Raw genomic sequence first — 9,165 nt, 5'->3', positions numbered from 1 at the left:
GGGTCATCAAGGCTATTTTCTGGCGCCGTTGCCGGGGAGTGAAGCTCCTATGGTAAGGAAACATTTATATAGTGTGCTGAAATTTACTGTCACTTGTTACTTTGGAAAACAATCCTTTGAGGGGTTTGTTCGGGGTATCTTCACCTCGACCGGAACCACAATTAGCTACCCCTCAACCTACTGCACCTACTAAAGATATTGAATATGAAATTCCTTTGGGTATGATAGAACAACTACTAGCTAATCCTTATGCAGGAGATGGAACCGAACATCCTGATATGCACTTGATATATGTGGAACAAATTTGTGGATTATTTAAGCTTGCAGGTTTACCCGGAGATGAAGTTATGAAGAAGGTTTTCCCTTTATCTTTGAAGGGAAAAGCATTGGCATGGTATAGGTTATGCGATGATATTGGATCTTGGAATTGGAATCGATTGAAATTGAAGTTTCACCAAAAAAATATCCTATGCATCTAGTTCATCGTGATCAGAATTATATATATAATTTTTGGCCTCGTGAAGGAGAAAGTATCGCTCTAGCTTGGGGGAGGCTGAAGCCAATGCTATATTCATGCCCCAATCATGAGCTCTCAAGAGAAATTATAATTCAAAAAATTTATGCTCGCTTTCTCATGATGATCAATCCATGCTCGATACTTCTTGTACTGGTTCTTTCATGAAGAAGACTATTGAATTCCGTTGGGATCTTTTGGAAAGAATTAAATGCAACTCTGAACATTGGGAACTCGAAGAAGTTAAAGAGTCAAGTACTAAGCTTAAGTATGATTGTGTTAAATCTTTTATGAATACCGATGCTTTCCAAAAGTTTAGCACTAAATATGGACTTGACTATGAGATATTCGCCTCCTTTTGTGAATCATTTGCTACTCATGTTGATCTCCCTAAAGAGAAGTGGTTTAAATATCACCCACCTATTAAAGAAGAAATTAAAGAACCGGTACTAGCTAAAGAAGAAACTATACTTTACAATGTTGATCCAGTTATGCCTACTGCTTATATTGAGAAACCACCTTTCCTTGTTAGGATAAAGGAACATGCTAAAATTTCAACTGTGGTCAACAAAAGTTATATTAGAACACCTAAACCCGATGAAAAAATTAAAGTAGAACCTAGTATTCCTATGGTTAAGGATCTCTTGGAAGAAAATCTTGGGGAACACAGTATTTCAAAAAATTTACCTACGATCACGCAAGATCTACCTATGCGATGCATAGCAACGAGCGGGGAGAGTGTGTCCACGTACCCTCGTAGACCGAAAGCGGAAGCGTAAAGTAACGCAGTTGATGTAGTCGAACGTCTTCGTGATCCAACCGGTCAAGTAACAAACGCACGACACCTCCGCGATCTGCACACGTTCAGCTCGGTGACGTCCCTCGAACTCTAGATCCAGCTGAGGCCGAGGCAGAGTTCTGTCAGCACGATGGCATGATGAGGGTGTTGATGAAGTTACCAACGCAGGGCTTCGCCTAAGCACTACAACGATATGATCGAGGTGGAAATCTGTGGAGGGGGGCACCGCACACGGCTAAACAATCAACTTGTGTGTCTATGGGGTGCCCCCTCCCCCGTATATAAAGCAGTGGAGGAGGGGGAGGGCCGGCCTCATGGGGCGCGCCCAAGGGGGGGATTCCTACTCCTAGTAGGAGTAGGTTTCCCCCCTTCCCTAGTTGCAGTAGGAGAAGAAGGAAGAGGGAGAGGGAGAGAGGAAAGCCCCCCCCCCCCCAATTCGGATTGGGCTTGGGGGGCATGCGCCTCCCACTTGGACGCCTCCTCCTCTCTTCCACCATGGCCCATTAAGGCGCATTAACTCCCCGGGGGGTTCCGGCAACCCCCCGGTACTCCGAAAAATGCCCGAACCTATCCGAAACCTTTCTGGTGTCCAAACATAGCCTTCCAATATATCAATCTTTGTGTCTCGACCATTTCGAGACTCCTCGTCATGTCCGTGATCACATCCGGGACTCCGAACAACCTTCGGTACATCAAAACACATAAACTCATAATACCGATCGTCATCGAACGTTAAGCGTGCGGACCCTACGGGTTCGAGAACTATGTAGACATGACCGAGACTCATCTCCGGTCAATAACCAATAGCGGAACCTAGATGATCATATTGGTTCCTACATATTCTATGAAGATCTTTATCTGTCAAACCGCATAACAACACACGTTGTTCCCTTTGTCATCGGTATGTTACTTGCCCGAGATTCGATCGTCGGTATCTCAATACCTAGTTCAATCTCGTTATCGGCAAGTCTCTTTACTCGTTCTGTAATGCATCATCCCGCAACTAACTCATTAGTCATATTGCTTGCAAGGCTTATAGTGATGTGCATTACCGAGAGGGCCCAGAGATACCTCTCCGAAACACGGAGTGACAAGTCCTAATCTTGATCTATGCCAACCCAACAAACACCATCGGAGACACCGGTAGAGCATCTTTATAATCACCCAGTTATGTTGTGACGTTTGATAGCACACTAAGTGTTCCTCCGGTAGTTGCATAATCTCATAGTCATAGGAACATGTATAAGTCATGAAGAAAGCAATAGCAATAAACTAAACGATCATAGTGCTAAGCTAACGGATGGGTCTTGTCCATCACATCATTCTCTAATGATGTGATCCCGTTCATCAAATGACTACACATATCTATGGCTAGGAAACTTAACCATCTTTGATTAACGAGCTAGTCAACAGAAGAGGCATACTAGGGACACTCTGTTTCTCTATGTATTCACACATGTACTAAGTTTCCGGTTAATACAATTATAGCATGAATAATAAACATTTATCATGATATAAGGAAATATAAATAACAACTTTATTATTGCCTCTAGGGCATATTTCCTTCAGTCTCCCACTTGCACTAGAGTAAATAATCTAGATTACATTGTAATGATTCTAACACCCATGGAGTCCTGGTGCTAATCATGTTTTGCTCGTGAGAGAGGCTTAGTCAACGGGTCTGCAACCTTCAGATCCGTATGTATCTTGCAAATTTCTATGTCCCCTTCCGACACTTGATGACGGATGGAATTGAAGCGTCTCTTGATGTGTTTGGTTCTCTTGTGAAATCTGGATTCCTTCGCCAAGGCAATTGCTCCAGTATTGTCACAAAAGATTTTCATTGGACCCGATGCACTAGGTGACACCTAGATCGGATATGAACTCCTTCATCCAGACTCCTTCATTTGCTGCTTCCGAAGCAGCTATGTATTCCGCTTCACACGTAGATCCCGCCACGACGCTCTGCTTAGAACTGCACCAACTGACAGCTCCACCGTTCAATATAAACACGTATCCGGTTTGTGACTTAGAGTCATCCGGATCAGTGTCAAAGCTTGCATCGACGTAACCATTTACGACGAGCTCTTTGTGTCACGCCCAATATGCGATGCTATCCTAAAGAGACTCGAAGGTCCCACCAAGGATAGAACCACATATTGACACGCTTTTGCATGGTGGATATCATTACATCAAACCATTACATAAATAGTTGGGGATACATACAAAGGCATACAATGCCACAAGAATACATCAATCATCATACATGAGAACAACATCCGACTACGGATGAAGCACAAACAGAAACTCAAACGACATCCACCCTGCTATCCCAGGCTGCCGACCAGGAACCGATCCCTCGAACGAAGAAGAAGCGGAACAAGAACTCCAAACAAAAAAACATCGCTCTCGTGTCATGATCATCGCAGTACCTGTACCTGCAACTGTTGGTGTAGTAATCTGTGAGCCACGAGGACTCAGCAATCCCATTACCATGGGTATCAAGACTAGCAAAGCTTAATGAGTATGAAAGGGGTAAAGTCCTGAGGTTGCAGCAGCGACTAAGCAATGTATGGTGGCTAACTTACGAATACAAGAGTAAGATGAGAAACTACGCAAACGGTCGCCAACTAATGATGATCAGGAAGTGATCCTGTACTACTTACGTTCAAACATAACCCCAAAACCGTGTTCACTTCCAGGACTCCGCCGAAAAGAGACCATCACGGTTACGCAACGCAGTAGGTGTATTTTAAAAGGGGTTTACTTCATGTATTCTACAACCGGATATTAACAAATTCCCATCTGCCACATAACCGCGGGCACGGCTCTCGAAAGTTTAAACCCTGCAGGGGTGTCCTAACTTAGCCCATTATAATCTCATGATCCGTGGAGACCATCCTCCATCGCGGGACACCCGATCAGACTCGGAATCCCGGTGCACAAGACATTTCGACAATGGTAAAACAAAACCAGCAAGACCACCCGAATGTCCCAACAAATCCCGATAGGAGCTGCGCATATCTCGTTCTCAGGGCACACCGGATGAGACAAGCTACGGGTAAAACCAGACCTCGAGTTTCCCCGAGGTGGCCCTGCAGGCTGCTCGGCTCAGACCAACACTCAGAGGAGCACTGGCCCGGGGGGCTAAAATAAAGATGACCCTCGGGAGGGTAACTCCCTAGGGAAAAGTATAGGTAGTGGGTAGGTAAATGGAAAACCAATGTTGGGCCTTGCTGAAAGAGTTTTATTCAAGGCAAACTGTCAAGAGGGTCCCATACCCCTCATTGTGTTAGGGACGCAAAATCAAGGAACATAACACCGGTATGACGGAAACTAGGGCGGCAAGAGTGGAACAAAACACCAAGCATAAGGCCGAGCCTTCCACCCTTTACCAAGTATATAGATGCATTAATTAAAATAAGATATATTGTGATATCCCAACAAAGTTCTTGATATGCATGTCCCAACATGGAACAACCTGCAACTAGCAACGGTATAAGAGGGGCTGAGCAAAGCGGTAACATAGCCAAACAACGGTTTGCTAGGAAGGGTGAAAAAGGTTATGGCTATCATGGCAATTTGGGAGGCTTGATAGACAAGTGGTAGGTAGGCGACATAGCGATAGCATCAAGACAACTAGCATAGCAATGATAGTAATGAGATCCAAGGTGACGGTCATCTTGCCTGACATTCCGCTAGGAAGAAGAATGAGTCCATGAAGAAGATGAAGCCACGTAGACGAACCAAGCGTAGACGAACGAATCCTCACGATCGCAACGAAACAGGATCTAACGGGAAGGAGCACAACCGGAAAGAAGCAAACAACATGGTAAACACACAACACATAAACATGACATGATGCTCAACCAAGTATGATGCATGACAAGTCTATTTGATGCTACTCATGGCAAAATATGATGCATCCAAGAGCAACACAACAAGGCAAGTTTAAATGAGGCCGGAAACAACATATAACAATTCCGGTAAGTCCTCGTATGCAAATTTCGAAATTGGTCCAGATCTGATTACAACACAACGTTGAAGTTGTTAAACATCAAGTTAAAATGCACCAAGATGATCTACACGATTTTCTAGTCAAGTTACATATAAAGTTCATTTAATTCGGAGCTACGGCCTAGAAGATATGAGCAAAACAAGTTAAACATGGCGTTGATGCAAAAAACATTCAAACAACATCCCGAACACTTCAAAACAATGATGCAACAAGGTAACATAAAACTACATGCAAAACTACGCAAGTTTCATATAGAGCATGCTCAAAACGGAGCCACGATTCAACACATACACTCCATACAAGATTCAAACACAAACTGCCCAAAACAGCAACTAAGCACTTTGCAATCAAGGAAACAACATGCTACAGGAATCATATGGGCATAAACTTGACATGCACTCAAAGTACAGATACCATACTTCAAAACATCTTTAAGGTTAAGGTTCATAGGCATCAAGACTAATCCAATATGATCAATGCAACAAGGCAACCTAATACTACAGATTATGACAGTGAAAAACAGGGCATATATGAGCAGGAATAACATGTTGACATGTTGGAGGCATGAAACAATGATGATATATTGCAAGAACATAACAAGAATAAGCATGTCATTCAAGTACAGGTTAAACATGGCAAAACAGTATTACTAAGCATCTCCATATGAGCCCTAGATCAATGGCACTCAACAAGACAAGATGCAACATGATATAAGCTGATTCTCAGACTTAGAAAATCTGGGAATGCAAAACAGTAAGATCAACATAGCATGTTTGCAAGCTCGGAACAGAGGTCATATGAAATCTAAAATTAACTAACTTGGCATGTGGACAAAGTAATCATAGCATACTTAAAATAATGTAATTGGAGCAACACCAAAAGATGTACAGATCAATCAACAACAAGCTCACACCATGGCATCATGAAGTTAACTGAAAACTGGAACACCATTTAGGCATGTTCATGGCAATGAAAATATATGCTACAGGACATATATGAGGCATCAAAAGGCATGGCATGATATAGCATAACATGGAAATCAAAACATATCAACTAGGGATCTCCAGATTATGCATGGACATGATGGTAGCTTCAAGTAAACATAGCAACATGATATAACAGATTCAGACTAGCAAAACAGTAACAACAAGCAGCCCAATTCACAAGCTTGTTTCACTCACCACAAGGCACACAAAAATACAAGGATTGCACCACTATAAAGATGGCATGAATATGCTCCTAAAACATGTAGACATCATGCTCAAAGGATGCACACACAAAATGCAACAAAAATGACAAAACAGCAAGTTATAACAGTCTCAGTAGGTTAACATCATATATCACTTTTGCAACGAAGATTATAGCATCAAGATGAACTCAAACAAGTGTGCAACAATACAATAAATGAATAGCATCACATGATGAACATTTCCGTATATCATACACCACCATAGGATGAACATGCACAAAGATACACCACTCACAAGGTGCATGCATGATAACAAATCTCAGGGACTTGGCAAAAATGACACCAAGTCCAAACGAGCGCTAAGAAGCTAAAGGACGCACGGGCGGGGAATAGAGGGATTGCTCACCCTGGGCTTCGGCCCAAAACAGTGGAGAGGCTGACTGGGCCGGGGAAGCGGGCCGGCGAAGCTAGGCCGACGGGAGGGCGTGGCCCACGCGAGGGCGCGAGCGGGACGAGCAGCTCCTCTGCTCGTCCTCGAGCAGGGGCATGGTGGCGGCGGTTCCGGCGAAGACGGACGACGGGGCGACCACCGGAGTCGGGGACGAGGTCGCGGGGGTCGGGAACTGGCAGATCCGGGCATGGGGACCCCGGATCTGGCCGCAGACGAGGTCGCGGAGGCCGGCGACGAGCTCGGCGGCGGCTCCTACAAGACAACGGCGGCGGCGCAGCGTTTAGAGGAGAGGGAGAGCATGGGAGAAGGAGGGAGAGAAGAAGGTGGGGCGACCTGGCGGCGGAGGAGGTCGCCGGGCGACGGCACGTCGAGGCGGCGGGGTCCGGCGCGGCGGCGCTGGGAACGGCGGCGGGGCAGATCAGGAGGAGCAGAACCCGAGCGGGCGGCGCGCGGTCGCCGGCGGTGGAGGCGGCGCGCGGTCGCCGGCGGTGGAGGCGGCGCGCGGTCGCCGGCGGTGGAGGCGGCGAGCGGCGCGCGGTGGAGCGGTGGTGGCGGAGGCGAGGTCCGGCGAGGGCGGCGGGGAGCTCCGGCGAAGGCGGCGGGGATCCGGGCTGCCGCGGGCTCGGGCGGGCCCCGAATGGGCCTGCAGGGCCAGCGGTGGCGGAGGAAGGCGCGGTGAGGTGGCGGGGGTGAGGTGGCAGCGCCGGATTGGCTGCGAAGGCGGGGCTGCTGAGGTGGCGGCCCCTGATTGGCCCGGGCGACATGGCCGGCGGACGGATGTGTCCGGCGGCGCAAGGAGGAAGACGCTAGGGTTTCATCCGTGAATTTCGGAGGAGGGGGTCTATTTATAGGTAGAGGGAGCTAGGAGAGTCAAAATGGGGAGCGATTTTCGCCCACACGATCATGATCCAACGACCGAGAGCATGGAGGGGGTTTGGATGGGCTAAAGGGCTATGGTGAAGGGGGGCTGGGCTGCAAAGAGAGAGGGGTTTCGGGGTTACACGGTTAACCGTTAGGGCGTCAAAGGACCTCCAAATGGAACGAAAACTGACAGGCGGTCTACCTACTCTATAACAACACCGCACGCCAAGTTTCATCCCATTCCGAGAACATCTTTATGCCACTCACGAAATGAGGTCTGATAGGTGCAACGGGTGCGTGTGAGAGTGTCGGATCGCGAAACGGACAACGGAGAAAGAGACCAGATGCAAGTTTGAAAACACATGAGGATGCAGTGCATATGATGACATGGAAAAATGCAACATGCAAGCAAATGGCGTGGCAACGATGGCGAATAACTGGAAGACACCTGGCGCGTCAGACTCGGGGCGTTACAACTCTCCTCTACTAACTAGAGATCTTGTCCCGCGATCTTAGGAACGAGACGGAAGAGAAAGAGGAAGAGGTGAAACAAGAGCGAAGAGAGAATATGAACAAAGTCCGAGAGCACTCGGGTAGAAAAGAGGAACGGCGAATATGGCGAGAATCAAAAGAATTTAGGAAGCACTCCGGCAAACATAGAAAGGATAGAACATGAACTTGAGAAGATGGAATGATACTTGACGAGAGGAACAACACAATGCCTCCGGAAGACTTGAAAGAGTGGAATGAGAAGAATGGGGAAGAAGATGACAACTTCTACCACGAATGAAATTGAAAGCAACCTTAGAAGGAAGGATTGAATGGAGTTGTTGAGAAAATCAACAACGAAAAGAATAAGCTTGTTGTGGACTTATGGATAACATCTCAAAATTAAGAGGTGATAACCGGCCGCAAACGGAAAAGATTAAATAGCTGAGAAGAATGAAGAAATGCAAAACTCCATTTCAAAACGCTACAGAGAATTAATTGCACTTCGAGAGGCAAGAAGGAAAGATACTTGAGCTCCTCCAGCAAGAATCTTGATGAACACTTGAAGAAAGAATTAACTCATGAAGAACCACATGAACAACTCCGGTAGCAAAAGGATTATGGGATAGAATTGAAGGATGAATAGAATAAGATTTGAGCCTTGCGATGATTTAGCTGGAGCTTCGCGTCGAGACAAGCGAGAAGCTTGGAACTCCGGAAGAGAAAAGATGAACAACTTATAACCAAGAGATTATTCATCAAGAACAATCTCCGAAAAGAAGAGATAAATCAACTTGATGAAAGAAGAATAAGAATTATGTTATGCCCATCCTCCACCAATTAA

This window comes from Aegilops tauschii, chromosome 2, assembly GCF_002575655.3.
Source record: "Aegilops tauschii subsp. strangulata cultivar AL8/78 chromosome 2, Aet v6.0, whole genome shotgun sequence".
NCBI lineage: Eukaryota > Viridiplantae > Streptophyta > Magnoliopsida > Poales > Poaceae > Aegilops > Aegilops tauschii.
This window is presented reverse-complemented; position numbering follows the sequence as displayed.